Raw genomic sequence first — 19,181 nt, 5'->3', positions numbered from 1 at the left:
ATGACCTATGAAGCCAGGCTTCATGAACTGGGCTTGTTTAGTTTGGAAAAAAGAAGATTAAGGGGGGACATGATAGCGGTTTTCAAATATCTAAAAGGGTGTCACAAGGAGGAAGGAGAAAATTTGTTCCTCTTGGTTTCTGAGGACAGGACAAGGAGTAATGGGCTTAAAGTGCAGCAGGGGAGGTTTAGATTGGACATTAGGAAAAAATTCCTAACTGTCAGGGTGGTCAAATATTGGAATAAATTGCCAAGGGAGGTGGTGGAATCTCCCTCGCTGGAGATATTTAAGAACAGGTTAGATAGACATCTGTCAGGGATGGTGTAGACGGAACTTGGTCCTGCCTTGAGGGCAGGGGGCTGGACTCGATGACCTCTCGAGGTCCCTTCCAGTCCTATTATTCTATGATTCTATGAACATCAGGTCGAGCTGGAGAACTTCTTACTCCGACTCATGGTAACCCTCATTTCACGAGGAGAGAGGGTACATCTACACAACTACATTATTTTGAAATAACTAGTGTTATTTCAACATAACATAGTCCGCGTCTACACAGCAGGCAGTTATTTCGAAATAATGTCGAACTACTGTCAAGCTGGAGGACTTCTTACTCCAACTCCTGTAGCCCTCATTGTACAAGAAGTAAGGGAAGTCAGAGGTAGAGTGCTCTATTTCAAAATAAGTGCTGTATAGACGGTGCCAAAAGTCGAAATAAGCTATTTTGAAATAAGCTATATAATTGACGTAGCTCAATTTGCGTAGCTTATTTTGAGTTAAGCTGTGCTGTGTAGACGCACCAAAAGGAAGTCTTCCTTCACCTTCCTGCTGTGTAGACAGCGCCAAAAGCCGAAAGAAGCTATTTCGACTTAAGCTACGCAACTGACGTAGCTGAAGTTGCGTAGCTTATTCCGACTTTAGCCCTGCTGTGGAGATGTACCCTCAGAGCCTGCTTGATCCTGCCTTGCCCAGTGCCGCCAGCTCCCTCGCTGCATATTCCCCTTGAATTGGCTCTCCTGGCTATTGGTCTGCTTGTGTGAACTCTCACCACTGAGCTGCACTGCCCTTTGACCTTCTGGACTTCTGGGCATGACCCTCCTGCAGCAATAATAACTAGCATATGCACAAAGGGTCACACTTGCACGGGGTGGTCCACATGCTAACAAAGACATTGATTTATGTTTTCTATTAGTAGCTTGGTCCTGCACTCGGGCTTTCACACCAGCTCTGCTAGGGCAATGCCAGCCACCCCAAGCAGTGTGGCAGCTGGTGAAGTGATCTGCCGCTGCTCCGGCCTCCACAGACACACCATCAGTCCTGCAAAAAGGCTGGCGGTTGTGAGGTCAAAGGGGTGGAGCCCACCCCAAAGCCTCACACACAGTCCCCAGAAACACTCAAAACCAGAGTGGAACCGAGAAAGCCAGGCTCATGCGCACACTGACAGGGAACCTTGTTCTTTCTAGTATCGGTCCCGTTTGGATTCTGGGCCGTGTTGGGGGCGGAAAGTTCCCCAGCGCCTCAGGAGCGAAGACGGAACCGTCTGGCTTTCCGTGCGTCTGTGCGCTGAAGGGAGTATCTGACGGCATGCGCAATAGGGCCTACTTCAACGGCACAGCCCCTTTGTGCCAGGAACTACCCTGACATGGGGGAGCCGGGTCCTGACCAACTCTGCGTTGCCTCCAGCGTAGCCCCTGGCAACGGGGGCATTCCTGAGTGGGCCGTTGAGGGTGGGCTGAAGGAGGCAGGTTACCAGAGGGTGTTCTCAGCGCACACTTGCGTGTCTGCAAAGCTCTCTGGAGACCACTGAAGGCTTCAGGGCTGTCCTCGTTTGTGCCGGGGGTGGGGGATTGCACTGGCCTGCATCAAGCTGCCTTGAGCTAGTGCCAACAGAGGGATGAATCTATCCTTCCAAATATACATAGCACTACTGGTGGGATGCTTTCCACTGGCTGCTCGGCCTGCTCCCCGACGATGGGGATGGGGGTGAGGGAGCTATGGAAGCCGAATGCTTTTCCTTTGCAATCAGGGAGGCTAGAAAGTAACTTTTGAAATGACAGCTCTGGTTCTGGAGAGAGCCATAAAACCCCCAGGCAGGCTCCCTGGGTTCCTATCGCGCCCTGCTCACAGACACCAGGGAGCAAATGTGCTTTTTCCAAGGAGAAGAAAGGCAGCACTGGGTTTTGGCTTCTGCTGAATTAGTTCCTCCAATTCCCAAAGAAAGCGGTTAATACAATCTTACATCAGAGCGCCCTCGGAGGAGCACAAAGCCAATTTGGGGGAGAACATGAGCCAGCGTGCATTTAACTGGAATGCGAATATTTACTGTTTGTAGCAATCCAGGCCCAAGAAGTGGGTGAAGTCACTAGCTGGGGATTTTAACTTCAATTAGGCAATTTTAATCGAGGAGGCAGCAATGCCTCATTGAGGGAAATTACTAAAATTATACTTTAAGGACAGTCAATTAGCTGCATTTTGACAAAACAACAAAAAAAATGAACCAGAAGCACTTGGAAAAAGAATTAGAGGGAACATGTCTGTTTGGGGAATCCTAATATTTTGGTGGAAATCATTAAGTGAAATTAAATACTATTTTAAACCAAAGGGATGGAATATCTAATTAAGTTAGCAAAAAGCGTCGGGGAAGGGGTATGGTGGAGGGAATTTGAGCGTTTATTAGCATGTTGACTGAGGTGAGGCCTCCAGGGGGGAAAGGGTGTATTAGAAATAGGGGCTAGGAAAACCTTTTCAGAACTGATTGGAAGTTTAGGGGGGGTTTCTTTAGGATGACTTGCAGGTTTTTGGCCTTAGGGGGTATATGATCAGGAGAGCGGTCCAATAAGAAATGGTGTAGGGACGGAGAATGGGTCTGAACATAAGATTCCCAGGGCCAAATGCTGTAACACACGAGGGAGGCTGAGCCCTCAGACTGTGCAAAGGAGAAGAGAAGTTGATACCACCTGCCGCCTCTGTTCCCAAGCCTGCAGAAGCCTCTCTGCATGACTCAGCTTCCTTGGGGGCTCCCTGCAGTTTTTGGGCCCTAGCAGGATTGACTGGGAGGAGACAAAGATCAATCATCCTGCAGAGGAGATAATGAGGACCCTGCCAAATTCACAGCCATGGAAAACATGCCATACACCATGAAATTTGGTTTCTCCTGCAAAATCCTGTGTACAGGCAGTCCCCGGGTTACGTACAAGATAGGGACTGTAGGTTTGTTCATAAGTTGAATCTGTATGTAAGTCGGAACTGGCGTCCAGATTCAGCCGCTGCTGAAACTGATCAGTTTCAACAGCGGCTGAATCTGGACGCCAGTTCTGACTTACATACAGATTCAACTTAAGACCCCAGGCATCCCCAAGTCAGCTGCTGCTGAAACTGATCAGCGGCTGATTCCAGGAAGCCCGGGGCAGGGGCTTCCTGTAGTCAGCCACTGGTCAGTTTCAGCAGCGGCTGACTTGGGGACGCCTGGGGCAGAGCAGCTGGGGTGCTGCTGGGCTGGTCCAGTAGCGCCACCGCTCCTCGGCGCTACTGGACCAACCCAGCAGCACCCCAGCTGCTCTGCCCCAGGCGTCCTGATTCAGCCGCTGCTGAAACTGACCAGCAGTGGCTGAATCAGGACGCCTGGGGCAGAGCAGCTGGGGTGCTGCTGGGTTGGTCCAGTAGCGCCCAGAGCGGCGCTATGGGACCAACCGGCAGCGCCCCAGCTGCTGTACCACAGGCGTCCGGAGCAAAGCCGCGGAGCACGGGGGCAGCGGGACAGCCCAGACGCGCCGTGGCTGTCCTGCTGCCCTCGGGCTCCGTGGCTTTGCTCTGCTTTGCTCCCCCTCTCCCTGGTCTGCAGACCAGGGGGACGGGGAGCAAAGCCGCGGAACACGCGGGCAGCGGACAGCCCAGACGCATCTGGGCTGTCCGCTGCCCGCGTGCTCCGCCGCTTTGCTTCCTCTCCCTGGTCTGCTGGAGACCAGGGAGACGGGCCCCGTTCGTAACTGCGGATCCGACGTAAGTCGGATCCGCGTAACTCAGGGACTGCCTGTAGTTTTACCCTACAATACAGATTTCAAGGGGGAGATTGTTGTTTTTCAAAAGAGGGTTGAAATGGGGGAGAGGTTCACAAGGTTATTATGGGGGGTGTTGCAATATTGTCACCCTTTCTTCTGCATGGACTTCAGAGCTGGGTGGCCAGAGAGCAGCAGCTGCTGGCCAGGCGCCCAGGCCAGCAGCAGTGCAAAAGTAAGGGTGGCAATTTCGTACCCGGTCATCCTTACATCCGTGCGGCTGCTTTCCAAGCTGGGTGGCTGGAGAGTGGCTGCTGGCTGAGGTCCCAGCTCTGAAGGCAGCAGCATAGAAGTAAGGGTGGCCATACCGCAATCCCTCTACAATAACTTTGCAACCCCCGCCCCCTTTACAATACTGTGAAATTTCAGAATTAAATATCTAAAACAATGACATTCACTATGCTAAAAATCCCATGACTGTGAAATTGGTCGAAATGGACCATAAATTCGGTAGAATCCTGGTGATAATGTAGTCTAGTGCACTAGGTTGGCAACCTGAAGACCTAGATTTTTATACCCTGGTCTGTCCTTCACTTACTCTGTGACCTAGGGCAAGTTTCTTCACCTCTCTGGCCTCCACTTTCCCTATCCATAAAATGGGGTTGATAATGCACTTTGGGAAGTCACTAGGAAATCGATCATTTAAAAAGCACTAGCGATTGCTATTAGCAAAGTTCCCTGCCTGGTTATTGCCTTTATTTTGATTCTGTTAGCCCCCTCCCTATGATCTGGGGGCTTGCTTTAGTCCTAGGTTAGGGTGGCATTATGTATTTCCATATATATATTTCCCCTAAATAATTTAACCGTGGTAGCATAGAGAGGCCCCCAGTCATGGTCAGCCGTACGTGTTGTGCACTGTACAAACACAGGGTGTGTCTACACTGCAGGGCTTAACTCGACTGCTAGGGATGATCTAGATCCGTAGTGTCCCACATGCTAGCCACTAGCCACATGTGGCTGTTTGGCCAGTTGAGTGTGGCTAATTGGCTCACAAAATTATTTACATTTCTAGGATAATGTGGCTAATTTGCGCTAGCAGTAGCCATTATAGCAGCCCTTCCCCCAACTGCCGTCTTTAGTTGGTTAACCGATTAAACGATATGTTTCACCGGTTAGCCAATTAAAGAGGATTTTACATCCCTATTTATTACTGAGGGGGGCATTTACACTGTAGAGATTAACTTGAAATAAGCTATGCAAAATGAGTTACGTCAATTGCATAGCTTATTTCAAAATAGCATATTTCGAAATAGGGAGCATCTACACAGCGCTTATTTCGAAATAGAGCACTTGTCCTCGACTTCCTTTACTCCTTGTACAGTGAGGGCTATAGGAGTTGGAGTAAGAAGTCCTCCAGTTTGACAGTATTTTGATACTATTTTGAAAAAACTGCCTGCTGTGTCGACGCGGACTAAGTTATTTCGGACTAGCACTAGTTATTTCGAAATAGTGTTGCTGTGTAGACGTACTGACAGAGAATGACACGGTCCCTGCCACAAAGAGTTAGCCAGCTATCAGCTGAAGGATTTCTTACTCTGATTTTTCTCACAGTATAGACTAGAGAGTTTCTTCGCCACATATGTTTGCAGACGGTGGTCTAGAAATTCCAACCATTTAACAAACGGCACCAGTAAAAGTCTGACTCCTAAAAGCCTTTCTTAAAAGAACTTACCAAGTATTTTGACCTACATCATCATCTTGTTAAATTCATCTGATGTTATGAGACAGTTAGTGAAATATGCAGAGTACATTATACTAAAGAGAAATGTACCCTTCAATTGGTATCTGATGTGCACTTTGCAATAACTGCTATTAGTTGTCTATAAAACTCCTAGACATGATTTGATTTTATTTTATTACCATTATTTTATTTTACTTTGTAACGTATAGGGGGCAGCGATTGCAGGTCCTCAAGTGCTTACTGGGAAATATTTAACACAGGATGTTTTATTTATTAGCATAAAGAGACACAATGGATTGTTGATGATTAAAGTGATGATACTGCTGCCATACTTGTCAAAAATATAGACCTAATTCAATAGAGAGGCGACAGTCAGTCTCCATGTTGATCTATGCTGAAGCAAACTGCCTCTGAAAGCAGTACAAAAGCTGAATTGGCCTCTTAATTTTATGCTCCTGGGCATAGTATAAAAAAGGGAATTCTTTCTAAGTGCCTGTAATTGCATGTTACCAGAACCCAAAATATAAGGCAAATTTTCAAAACTGCAAGTGTTAAGCTTTCCATTTCAATTCCTTCCCATCTCTAAAGAACCATCAAAATGAAAGGGAGCTTTAAAATGCTTCACCATCCCGCATCATTAATAAAATATATGGGTGTGTTTAGACTTCAGTTGCAAATGTACATTTCCAAACAAAATACTTTTTAAAAAAACAAATCAATTCTTCCATCACTTAGCTGTCAAGTGCTGAGATCAGGGGTCTGCTTTGCCCGAGCAACTTTGCCATCACCAATTTGAAAATACATTCTTTCAAATAACGAAAGCATTTCCATTTTCCGCCTACCTATGCAGGGGGAAATCTAGTTTGCCTTGCTCTCACAAGCTGACTTAATTAGGAATACCTAAGGCCAAGCCTACACTAGAGGATAAGTTCAAATTAAGAGACCCAACTCCAGGTACGTTAATTGCGTAGCTGGAGTCGACGTACCTTGATTTGAACTTTGGCGCTGTTCCCACAGTGGGCGGTCAACAGGAGACACGCTCCCCTCGACTTCCCTTACTCCTCATGAAGAGTGGGAGTTCCAGTGTTGATGGCGGCACCCTCAGCGCTCGATTTAGTGGGTCTTTACTAGACCTGCTACATTGAACGCCAGAAGATAGACCTCCAGAGCATTGATCCTCGGTTAAGTATAGATGTGACCTAAGTGAGTAAGGCAGATAGGTTTGGCCCCATTAGCCCAAGTGTCAGTGGGCTTTTTAAATTGCAGCCAAAGTATCTGCAGGTGCATCTGACCTTCCAAAATCCTGCATGCGTGTTATAATATACCACTTAATGTATACTGTGTGCAGACTGTGTCCTTGATGGGAGAGCTCCTTTAACCTTCTTTGCAAGTGGATTGTTCTCCAGTGGCTGAGAACAATAGTGTAGATTTCAGTATTTCTACAGCTAATGAAGAGTCTCTGTGGCAGGTAAGAGACTGGGGCCTTGGCTGTACTATCACAGGCCATCAGTCTAAGTTACACAACTTCAGCTATGTGAATAACATAGTCGCTGTTGGAGCATAAGCCTTCGTGGGCAAAGACCCACTTCCACTACATGCATCTGACGAAGTGGGTCTTTGCCCACGAAAGCTTATGCTCCAGTACGTCTGTTAGTCTATAAGATGCCACAGGACTCCTTGTCGCTTTTGCAGATCTAGACTAACACAGCTAACCCTTTGATAATAGTCACTGTTGACGTACTTAGGTCTGCTTACCACAGTATCTTCACAGCTGACACTCTCCTATCAACTCTGCCTACTATGTTCCTTTTGGCGGGGTACCGGAGTTGACGGGAGAGCACTTGGCAGTTGATTTATCGTGTCTGTCCTAGACACAATACATTGACCCCCCTGCTGGATCGATCATGAAGACATGTCCTGGATTTTAATTTCTGGGAGCACTTGCTTCACTTCACTTGCTGCGCTGGAGATCGCTCTTCTGGCGTTTGATTTAGCGGGTCTAGTTAAGACCTGTAAATTCAACACTGAGGGCAGGACCAGACGGTGCCTGTGGGAAGTCAAGGGGAGTGTTTGCTCCCATTGTCCTCCCTCTGTGAAGACAGTGCCAAGCTTGGCTTAAAGTAAGCTGACTCCAGCCATGAATTTTACATAGCATCCAGGCCCTCTCAGTGAGGTAATCCAGTGGGAGGACCCACACTGATTACAACAGGGGTTGTCAGGCCCATAATACCCAGGCAGCGCTTCATAAAAAGGCCAAGCCAAGCCTTTAAATGCTACTTTTAAAAAGCTGATTAGCTCTGCTTGCCTGTATCGTATTTGCCGGCAGGTCAAATATTCTCCCCTTGCTGCTTCGTTTGGATCCGGGTTACTACTTCATTCTTCTGAGACGATAACAACAGAAATTCGAGAGTAACCATTCTGCACACTTGATGGCTTCATTGGACAGGCAATAAATCTATTCAAGTGAATTGGAGAAGATGCTGTTCAAATGCTATTATCTGCTTCTGCATTATTGAACTGGGATGGGAGGACTGGCTTAAAGAGATCCTTCCTCTTCCGAGGCTCTCTCCCTGGGAAATACATGCTATTTGATCAGTTCTGTGACTAAGTTCTGTGCTGCATCCAAAACTGTCATTCTTTCCCTTCCCTTTGGTTGGGTTTCTTCTTTCTTGTTACCTTACAAGATGAATCTCATTGTTGCTTTTCTTTTCCACTGGAGCCGTGCTGGATTTTGACAGAGTGCGAATGCAAGGGAGAGTTACACTTGACTATCAGCACTAGAAACCGAATTTGTCCCATGACTAGGTCATGGCAGTGCAATCAAGTGCTCTGCCGGTGTTTCTTAAAGCTGAAGGTGGTAGCTTTAAGACAGAGGCGAGCAATCAATTTCCACATCTACTTCCTCTTGCCTCTCATTATCTGATCTGCTTTTAAGGGTTCAAATGTCACATGGGGTTTTGCAATAGGAGCACAACACATTTCATCGTACAGAGTTTGCCTTCATTCAGGTGTTAGGGTCGTCCTCAGCTTTTTCAGGAGACAGGTGGAATTGCAGATTCAGGTCTTGGCAGAAGAGCTCGGAGAAGTTTAGAAAATTGTAAAGGGCCAGACCTCACAGTGGTGTAAATTGCATGGACTTCAGTACTGTTATTCTTGCTTTAGGGGAGAATCAGCCAACAGTGTATTTCAGGTTTTGAGACTAGAACTGGTGTTAACTAATTTTCAGACTCAAAAAGATTTAGTTAGTTAACAAAAGTTTGAGTTCCCCTGTAATACTATCTCCTATTTACGATCATTAGTATTTCAGTGCCACTAGACATTATCTTTCCAGGTTAAAATCCTTTTCAGCTACCCTGACATCTAGGTTTTTCCTAGCCTGCATAATTTAATAGACAATCAATTTGACATATGTAATTTCACAGTGCCCTCTGGTGTACATGGTCCTCTAATGCATTGTTTTGGCTCTCCGTTTCTCTTTGGCAGTAACAAGCATAACTGATCTTCATAGCTTACTTTTATCTCTGCTGATCAACGTTTTCTGTTGTGAGATATCCTATTTAAATGCAAAGTCCTGGTCTTGCCTGAGAGTTGTCCAGGTAGACTCAAAGTTTTGCTATGTCTAGACCACACCCCTCTTTTGAAAGACGGAAGTGAATTAGACATATCAAAATGAAGCCGGGATTTGAATTTTCCGGGCTTCATTTGCATAATCGCGTCACGGCGTTTTTTTGGAAAAACGCTATTTTGAAAGTGAAACTGCGGTTTAGACACGGTTCTTTTGAAAAGAAAAGCCTTTTTCAAAAGATCCTATAACCCTCATTTTTTTAGGAGTACAGGACCTTTTGAAAAAGGCTTTTCTTTTCGAAAGAACCGCGTCTTGACCGCGGTTTCAATTTCGAAATAGCGTTTTTGGAAAAAATGCCGTGATGTGATTATGCAAATGAAGTGCAGGAAATTCAAATCCTGGCTTCATTTGCAACTTCGATATGTCTAATTTACATCCCTTTTTCGAAAGAGGAATGTAGTTTAGATGTTCCCTCGGAGGTAAAGTTAATCACGTGCCTAAGCGTTTGTCGGAGCAGAGTCTAACACTGTAATCTGAATGATCTGCCGGGCTAATGGTGCTCAGAACAACGCGACAGCACAGAACTTCCAAGTGAAGAGGTCTGATCTGATATTTATTCAAAGGAGTGACCCGCACTCACACGAATAGTCCCTTTGAAGTCAATGAAAGTAACTGTATAAGGTTACAGAATTTTTCCCTAATTTTCTAATACAGTTAAAATGTATTTGAATTACTAACAAGAGATGAATGGGCCAAGTACATCTTTAATGTAACTCCGTGGATTTGCTGTAGGCAGAGGTTTTATCTCATTAGGGCGAAACTACCCTAGCAAAGGCGTCCTTACTCATACGCAGAATATGCAGCAGTGCAGGGCACCTGAAAATCTGGGGCACCATGGGATCTTAATGCCTGCTCTCCTGCCTCTTCCTAGACCTGTTCTAGGGCTCTGCTTCCTCTGGAGACCAGCTAGTTAACTTAAAAATGAAAAGCCTGCCAGAGCTATTAGCAGAACCTGTGAAAGAGCCATGGAAGAGATAATGAAGCCATTTAACAGGCATTTGCGAACTCCTGTCCCAGTCTGAACTTAACTTCATTTACAAGTATGATTCCTATTACCGAGGTATGAATAAAGACATTGGCTGGATGACCTGCTACATTTCACAGCCTAATGACATAAAAAAACAATGGGTACTTAAGAACAATTAGCAACTTTCTCTATCAGCTTCATGTAGCATGGAGGCTCTATTTGACTATTTCTTTCCCCTTTTTTCTTTTTTCTTTCTTTTTCCTTCTCCTTCCCCATTGCGCCCCCTATTTATTTAGAAACAGGACCTTTAATAACTCCATTCATCTGAAGAAGTGGGCTGTGCCCACGAAAGCTTGTGATACCATCTACATGTTTTGTTAGTTTTTAAGGTGCTGCAAGACTATTTGTTGTTTTCTAAGTTTTTCCAGTTACAGATTAACTCGGCTACTTTGAATTTACTGTGTCAGTCAACAGGATCTTAGTTTAATTTGTTTTAAATAGTTCATTAGTGTGTTGCTGAAGAGTATAAAATCACATCCCTATGGGTGCGTCTAGACTACATGGCTCCGTCAACGGAGCCATGTAAAGTAGTTTACTTGGCATAGTCAAAGAAGCGGGGATTTATATAATCCCCGCTTCATTAAAATAAAAATGGCCTCCGCGCTCTGCCAAGGATCAGCTGATCCGGCACAGTGCGGCAGTCTAGACATGGCGCGGTCGACAAGGGAAACCGGAGGCGTACTGGAGGCATAATGGAGCAGTTGACAAAGGCTTCCTTTGTCGACTGCGCCATGTCTAAACTGCCGTGCTGTGCCGCATCAGCTGATCGTCGGCACAGCGCGGCGGCCATTTTTATTTTAATGAAGCGGGAATTATTTCAATCCCTGCTTCTTTGACTATGCTGAGTAGACTACTTTACATGGCTCTGTCGATGAAGTCATGTAGTCTAGACGTACCCTAAAAAATCGGCCCCCTCCCCAGCTGCCATCACGCATATGGGCACCTATTTAACAGTACTGTGTAGGGCCCCATTACTCTATAGGGCGGCCCTGTACCCTAGAATAGTGATGTTGCTGGAGCTGTGCTAATTTCCATCAGCTGAAAGCCTGGCCCCGCCTTACACGAAACGGCACACGTTTTGTAACATCCCTCAGTTCTGACCCCTGAGATGCCTTAGGGTACGTCTAGACTACATGCCTCTGTCGCCAGAGGCATGTAGATTAGGCTACCAGACATAGGAAAATGAAGCGGCGATTTAAATAATCGCCGCTTCATTTAAATTTACATGGCTGCCGCGCTGAGCCGACAAACAGCTGATCAGCTGTTTGTCGGCTCAGCACGATAGTCTGGACGCGCGGGTGTCGACATCAAAGGTATTTGTTGACCACCCAGGTATGCCTCCTGGGATGAGGTTTACCTGGGTGGTCGACAAATACCTTTGATGTCGACAGCTGATCAGCTGTTTGTCGGCTCAGCGCGGCAGCCATGTAAATTTAAATGAAGCGGCGATTATTTAAATCGCCGCTTCATTTTCCTATGCCTGGTAGCCTAATCTACATGCCTCTGGCGACAGAGGCATGTAGTCTAGACGTACCCTTACAGTTGCACGCCCTGAGCACTGTGAAGCAGGAAGCTCATCCGCACAGAACTGCGGAAGGTGCAATAATTCGAATACATTCAATCATCGGGCATGCAGGAGACCGTGACGGCGCTGAGTGCTCATGGGAGGAGCTGGAAGTGCGCCGAGGGGCTGAGCTGGGAGGAGCGGTTGAAACGGCCGTTGTTCTTGGGTTTAGGCCAGCTCTGCAGTGACACAGAATGTCCTTCTGTAGGATACACCAACCGGGAGGCTTTCTCCAAGCAACTGTGGTGGTGCTGGCAATCCTGCTGATGGGGGGGGTGGGCAAGGGGCATTGCCCCAGGGTCTGGCAATTCTAAAGGGACCAGGGCTGCGGCTGCCACTGTCACTACTACAGTCCCAGGGCCTTTAGATCACTGTGCGGCATACTGCGGGTGGCTCTGAGGGTGAGGCATAGTGCACTCCAGGTCATGCCGAGGGCTGGCTGCCCCAGCCCCTCCCCTTGCACCTGAGGCCCCACCCCTTTCAGGAACACAGAGCCGCCCCCCCCCACACACACATCTTGCCCAGGGGCCCGACAAAGCGGTCAGCTCCTTTGGGTGCTGGCAGCAGTCATGTCCAATTGCCTGTGCTTTTGGTGTGTGGCAGCCAGGACAGGTGTTTGCAACATGGCTCTCCTCTAATGGCCAGCTAGCTCAGCTGGTGAGCGTAGGGGGCTAATAACACCAACGTGAGGGGTTTGAGCCCCACGCTGGCTACTTGACTGTCTCAACGTTGGGGTAGGTCTTTGTTCTGATTCTGCTCATTTCTTTGGGGCACCTGGCATTAGCCACTGTTGGGGTGTGTCTAGACTACATGGCTCCGTCGACGGAGCCATGTAAAGTGGTTTACCCGACATAGTCAATCAAGCGGGGATTTAACTAATCCCCCCTTCATTAAAATAAAAATGGCTGCCGTGCTGTGCCGACAATCAGCTGATCTGGCACAGCGTGGCGGATGAGACGCGGATCAGTCAACAAGGGAAGCCTTTGTCGACCGCTCCTTTATGCCTCGTGAAACGAGGTTTACAGGAGTGGTCGACAAAGGCTGCCCTTGTCAACCGATCCGTATCCAGACTGCCACGCTGTGCTGGATCAGCTGATTGTCGGCACAGCGTGGCGGCCATTTTTATTTTATGAAGCAGGGATTATTTAAATCCCCGCTTCATTGACTATGTCGGGTAAACCACTTTACATGGCTACATTGACGGAGCCATGTAGTCTAGACTCACCCTTGGAGAACAGGACACTGAGCCGACAATCAGCTGATCCAGCCCAGCATGGATTCTGTAGGAGTTACTTACGGGCATGTGAATCGGCCTTTTCTAGGTTAAGAACGACCGTAGTGGGTCAGGCCGATTCACATGCCCGTAAGTAACTCCTACAGAAACTCCTGAAACGTAGACCTCAAAACAGAAGGGCAGATGTCCTTTGAGAGAAAAATGACAAAAAGATCTGATAGGGCTCTGGGATCGTGCTACAGTAACAAGGACGGCAGCTAGAATTGCACCTTTGTAACTGAATATTAAAGAAACTGCAAAGGGAAAAGGCAAATGGGAATGGTGAGGCCAAGCTTTCCACAGCACTGGCAAGGCAGATGCAAGAAGGCAGCTAAAGTGGATGCTCCCGGAACAGACAGAACATCCAATTAGATTGTCTAACAAAGTAAAAAAATTAACCAGGGAAACAAAGCAGAGAGAGAGAGAGAGAGAGAGATCTTGGCAGCTGAGGCAAAGAGCTCAAGATTGACTTATGAAGGATATTAAAAGTAAGAGGAAGGACTTTAAATTGCAGGACAGAGAGGCTATGTCTAAACTACAACCCTCTGTCAAAAGAGGGATGTAAATTAGGCAAATCGAAAGTGCAAATGAAGTGGGGATTTAAATATCCTGCGCTTCATTTGCATAATCACGTCACAGTGGTCTTTCAAAAAAGGGTATTTCGAAAGTGAAACCCCTGTCTAGATGTGGTTCTTTTTTTTTTAAAAAAAAAAAACCTTTTTCAAAACCCCCCTTTTTCCCTGAGGAGTACAGGATCTTTCGAAAAAAGTTTTGTTTTTCTTTCAAATGAACCGCGTCTAGACGGTTTCACTTTCAAAATACTCTTTTTTCGAAAGACTGTTGTGATGCGATGATGCAAATGAAGTGTGGGATATTTAAATTCCCGCTTCATTTGCTCTTTCGATTTGCCTAATTTACATCCCTCTTTCGACAGAGGGACGTTTTAGACATTCCCAAACAGAGTAGAGCTTGCCTCTTGTGTTTGCTTAGTGTTTGTGCTTCTGAATTTGGGGAAGAAATTGAAACGCTTTCCTGTCTGCCTGAGGAAGCTGGAAATCTCTCTGACTATTAATGAAGTCCTAAACGCATTGAAGAACTAATGTTCCATATACCCCCTGGCCTTGCCCTTCAATCTACTTTTAAAAGGCTTCATTGCAGGAAAATGCACTGTTCCTGACCAGAATTTTCTGTTGATATGTGAGATCACATCACAAATATAGCCAGTCACATCAGAGTGGCATCACAGTCTCATGCAGCAGTGCTGCCCTTTTCTAAACGTCTGATCATTCAGTAACTAAAGGGTTAAACCCAGGAAGTGCTGGCAGGGAGCCAGGAGAACCAATAGGAAGAAAATATTGAGGGGGGGGAGAGAGAGAGAAAATTTTAAAATAGGGACGCTTCCCCAGATGCTTTGCTCTTGGCGGCAAATTTCCAAAGGGCAGACCTTTGGAAATTTGCCCCCATGAGCAAAGCATCTGAGGCAGAGAGTTGCTAATGTGAACAACACACATTCTTAGAAAGCTGCCAGAGCAGGGCGCAGATGCACTATAGATGGATGCTGCTTGAATTCAGTGGTCACAGCAAGCTCCCTTGATGCACCCAGTTACGCTGACAATCTGGCTTGCTATAGAGCCCCATGTCTACTGCCTGCATGCAGATGACTTTCCTTGACACATTAACTTGACTTGAGCCACAAGGGACAGCCAACTTTTACCAGGAGTAACCTTTGAAATATTGCTTCCTCCAAGGGGCAGAGGCTACTAGACACCAGCTGACATCACCTCCACGCAGGTGATACCAGTTTGGGGCAGATCTGAGCTATAGCTGTAGGTCTAGACCTGTATAACAACAACAAAAAAGGGCAGGGAGAGGATACAAACCCTACAATTTTGCTATTGCATTATTTTTTTTAAGGGAGGGGTATAACTTGAAGACCCTTTGCTATAACCACCTCACTTTAGGGCCACCAATCCCACCCTGAACCTTAATGATGGACAGCACATTTCAAAGTAATCTGAGTCTGCATGTGGATTTTAGGATACTTAGAAAAATCAGCTGTTAAAACAGTCAGCGAGCCCTAAGTCTAGTAGTGCCATGATAATCTCGCACAGGGATTGTATTGCGCAGTGCCTTTCATGTAAAATCAATAGCAGTGGCGAAGTTTCTATTTGGACTTCCTGGAGTCTCTGGCACGTCTTCCTTGATGCAGCCAAAACGAGGAATGGAAAATCCTGTTTAATTAGTTAACTGGTTCAAATGATGTTTAACCAGTTAATCGATTAAAGGGGAGCAGGCGGCGGGAGGGCGGGCAGGTTGGAGCAGCCCCCCTACCTGCAATGCACCTGGCTCAGCATGGATGGGGATGTGCTGGGCTTCCAGAACAGCTGCTATCTGTGGCGGGCCCTGCGGGGCTGGAGCTACCTCCTGCCTGCATCAAAGAGGGAGCTGCTCCAGCCCCCACCGGTTAACTGGAACTTGTAAGCATTGCCCATTACTGGTGATGCTTACCAGTTAACTGGTTAACCGGTTAACCGTTCCTATCCCTAGCCAAAATTCAGCTCGGCATTGTGTCCCTGAATGGGGGGGATTCTGCAAGAATGCAGCGGAGGTGAAACAATGCTAGTGGTCTGCAGTATCGGCCTGCTGCCCTGATCACTAACCTCTTGCTCTTTCACCCTTTCTCCCCATGTCCTGCTTCCCCTGACTGTGGAGGACCCCTGGGCTCGCTGATTAGCTCTTAGACTCCAGGCCTGTTTGATACACATGCCAGGCAAAGCTGGGACTGGAGTGATAGTGCCAGTCAAGGGAGTGGAACAAGTCGTGGGGAGGAAAGGGTGTGAAGGGCACTCCATGTCCGTCACTGGCAGGCTGACAGATGGGGAGCAGATATCACAATCACAAATGGGTGAAGATGGCCTTAGGGGCCACTCCATCCTCCCATCCTCGCACTGGCCAGCAGAGATGTTCAGCTACAGAAGGGAGTGGACCCTTTGCACTCCCCGTGAAATCTGGTGCAGCAATGTGCACATGGATGTGGGATTGGAGGGGAGATTTTACTTGCCGGAGTCCTACTTCCTCAGGAGAAGGGAAGCTCTGCTCTCCCTCTGTGCGTTCAAGGCAGTCTGGCCGGGTAGATTTACATGCCTTAAACTCCTTACAAGAGCGCTCACTCCATTTGTTCTCACTGATGTTGCTCCTGATGGGCACCTGAGAAATGTGTTACATTCCTACTGCAACATGCAATCAAAGTCCTCACCAGGGCAGGTGAGCCATGGTTATAAGGGACTCCAGTGACAAGCTGCGTAGCATGAGAAATTGCTCTTCCTCTCTTGATGTCGGCTCACAGGGTAAGGTGGCCACCTAAGAAAAGTGGAAACATAATGTCACTTTATTCCTCTGAAATAAATCAAATTACTTGTTATTAAAAACACAGATAATCGGATTTTGCTTTTATAAAACAAAACAAACATCCTGTTTCCTTTTGAGGTTTTGAAAACCATCATGGAAACATTGTTATTGCTCTTAGTTTTCATAAAAGCTTATTTTTCCAAGACCCACATCATGGGCCAAATTTACTGTGTTAGTGTCCCTCTGCAACAGCTATAGAGAAATGAGAGGAGCTGGAGATATGATTGCCATGCTCAGAGGTTAAAGAAATAAGATTCCCAGAAGAACCTGAAGGGGAGTAACAATCAGTCGAAGCCAGCGAAAGATATTATTACGCTAATCATAATTGTCTTGTTAACTTTTTCTTCCTAGGACTAATAATAATATTTAATTATATATTTTGAATTTGACAGAACTTTTAAGCAATCAGACAATCCACAAATGAAAGTCTGAGGGGTACAAGTCTGAGATTTCCACAACACGAAGATAAAATCCCTGTGGTATCAGGAGAAGGAAATTGCTTTGACCAAGTAGAAAGGACAACAAAAGGATGAACTGTTTCCTTTGAGAGAGTTTTCCTGCTAATGCTGTGGCCAGATGGCCAAGCGACAATGGACAGAGAACTAACTAATTGTGATTTCTACTTGCTAAAAACAGTTTCAAGATTAGACTAGTTGATGTGTAGCCGTGACAACTTATCAAAAGCTCCCCATATAGTTTGTTTTCTGTGATGGAATGCACCCCTGTATCCACACCCTAGACACCATTCTAATGATCTTTGTGCAAAATACACCTTGTGACATATCACTAGAAAATGAACAGCTCTCTGGGCAATAATTGCATGGTAACGTTATATGTAATGTTACGAATTGCCCCTAAATGATATTGGTGGCACATGTTCAAATTTACGTAGCCCTGATTAGGCAGAACTGGTCAAGCAGTTTTTAAACACAGGAAGGCGTGTTTACCTCAGTTTGCAAATCAGAGTCCTTAGGGAGTGAAAGAGGGAAGACAGGAGAGGAGGCCAAGAAAACCTGTATTTCCGCAAACATTTACCTTTCACAGAGTTGGATGGATTTCCGTGACTGCAATCTGAGCGGTTTAGCTGCAGTGTGCACCATATTTTAAGTAGATTTAGACACATAATTGTGTGTCTTATTTGAGCCCGTTGCTGTTGTGATTGTGTGTACAGCCCAAGTAAATACATGCTCCAAGGGTTAACTAGTCTGTATCTCTGTGATAGCCACAGCCCCCTCCTCTTGATTCAGTCTTTACTCTGTCAGCCAGATAATCTCAAACGGTGACGATAAATGTGACAAAAGGGGTCGCCATGTTAGTCTGTAACTTTAAAACCAATGAGAAGTCCTGTGGCAAAACCCATTGCTTCACCTCCATAAAATTCAAGGCTGGAATGTGCCCCATCCTGCACCCCTGACCTGCCACCACATCCCCTGCTGTATCCTGAACCTCCTCCTGCAACTCAGCCCTCTGCCCCAGCCTTAGTTACCTTCCCAGAGCCTGCACCCCCCCTTCCACCCCAACCCACTCCAACTCTCCTCCCAGAGAGGGCACCCCAACTCAGCCCTGAGCCAAATCCCAGACAGTACCCATACTGCCTCTTGCACCCCCAATCCCTAGCTCTGAGCCCACACTCAGAACTAGCACCCCAAAACCCACCTCAACCCTGAGTCCCCCTCAGAGCCAGCCCTCTAAACCTCTCCTGCACCATGAATCTCCTCCTGTATCCCAAGCACCTACTCCAGCCTTGACTCCCCTCTGAGCCAGCACCCCTGACCTCCTGCTTCACCCCATACCCACTCCTGAACCCCAAACCCCTGCTGCAGATCAGTAAAAGTCGGTTAGAGTTGGGGAGAGTGAGCAACAGAGAGGGGAGGATGGAGTGAGCAGGGAGGGGTTTTGGGGAAGGGGCAGGGCATCAGTGATGGGACACAGTAAATCTTGGGTTCCACTTAAACTCTGAAAGTGATCTTGGGCATAAAAATGTTGGGGACCCCTGGTGCACACCCTTCGTGCAGTGCTGGCGTGCATGTGTTATGCCACTGACTCATGAGTGTGGCCTTGGGGCCCATTCCCTTCCCCTCATTGCATCAATTCTCTCCAAATTACCAAGGGAAGCGGTGGTTTCTCCATCTCTTGATGTCAGTGAAGACCAGATGCCTTGCTGGAGTGTGCTTTGGTTCACGACTCGCTGCTGCCCCAGACAGGAGGCCTGTGATATGCAGGGGGTCATATTAGATGATCTAACCAGCTCCTATGGCTTTAAAGCCTGCAAAGCTGCTCAAAACTGAGTGTGGCACTGAGCAGCCTCTGATGTTCCCGTGTGTAGCCTGCTTGATCCCAGAACTAACCCTGAGTGAGTGGGGGGGACCCAGGGGAACAGCTCAAACATGCAAAGGGGACGGAAAGGGGCAAGACATTAGCCATGCAGGGCGGGGTGGGTGTGGCACTGACATCACAAAGGCCTTTTGCAGCACCCCAGCTTATTGGTTAAAGGAGGTTGGTGACCTCATACAGAGACCATGACAACAGCCAGGTGGGGCAGGCTGCAGGG

The 19,181-nt window shown here is 47.0% G+C and overlaps 1 long non-coding RNA gene across 1 annotated transcript in view; it reads right to left on the bottom strand.

The window, feature by feature from the left end:
- The window catches only part of LOC112544595 (uncharacterized), a 30,563-nt gene extending 11,382 nt beyond the window's left edge, over nt 1–19,181 (bottom strand). Inside the window, exons 1-2 of the long non-coding RNA XR_003087938.2 lie at nt 18,737–19,181; nt 16,479–16,582 (exon numbers count right to left, since the gene is read on the bottom strand). This is a non-coding gene — a long non-coding RNA (uncharacterized LOC112544595). The remainder of the gene's footprint in view (nt 1–16,478; nt 16,583–18,736) is intronic.

The sequence above is a fragment of the Pelodiscus sinensis genome, chromosome 17 (genome assembly GCF_049634645.1).
Source record: "Pelodiscus sinensis isolate JC-2024 chromosome 17, ASM4963464v1, whole genome shotgun sequence".
Classification (NCBI taxonomy): domain Eukaryota; kingdom Metazoa; phylum Chordata; order Testudines; family Trionychidae; genus Pelodiscus; species Pelodiscus sinensis.
The sequence above is the reverse complement of the archived record's forward strand: the minus strand, read 5'-3'. Positions and strand labels throughout refer to the sequence as shown.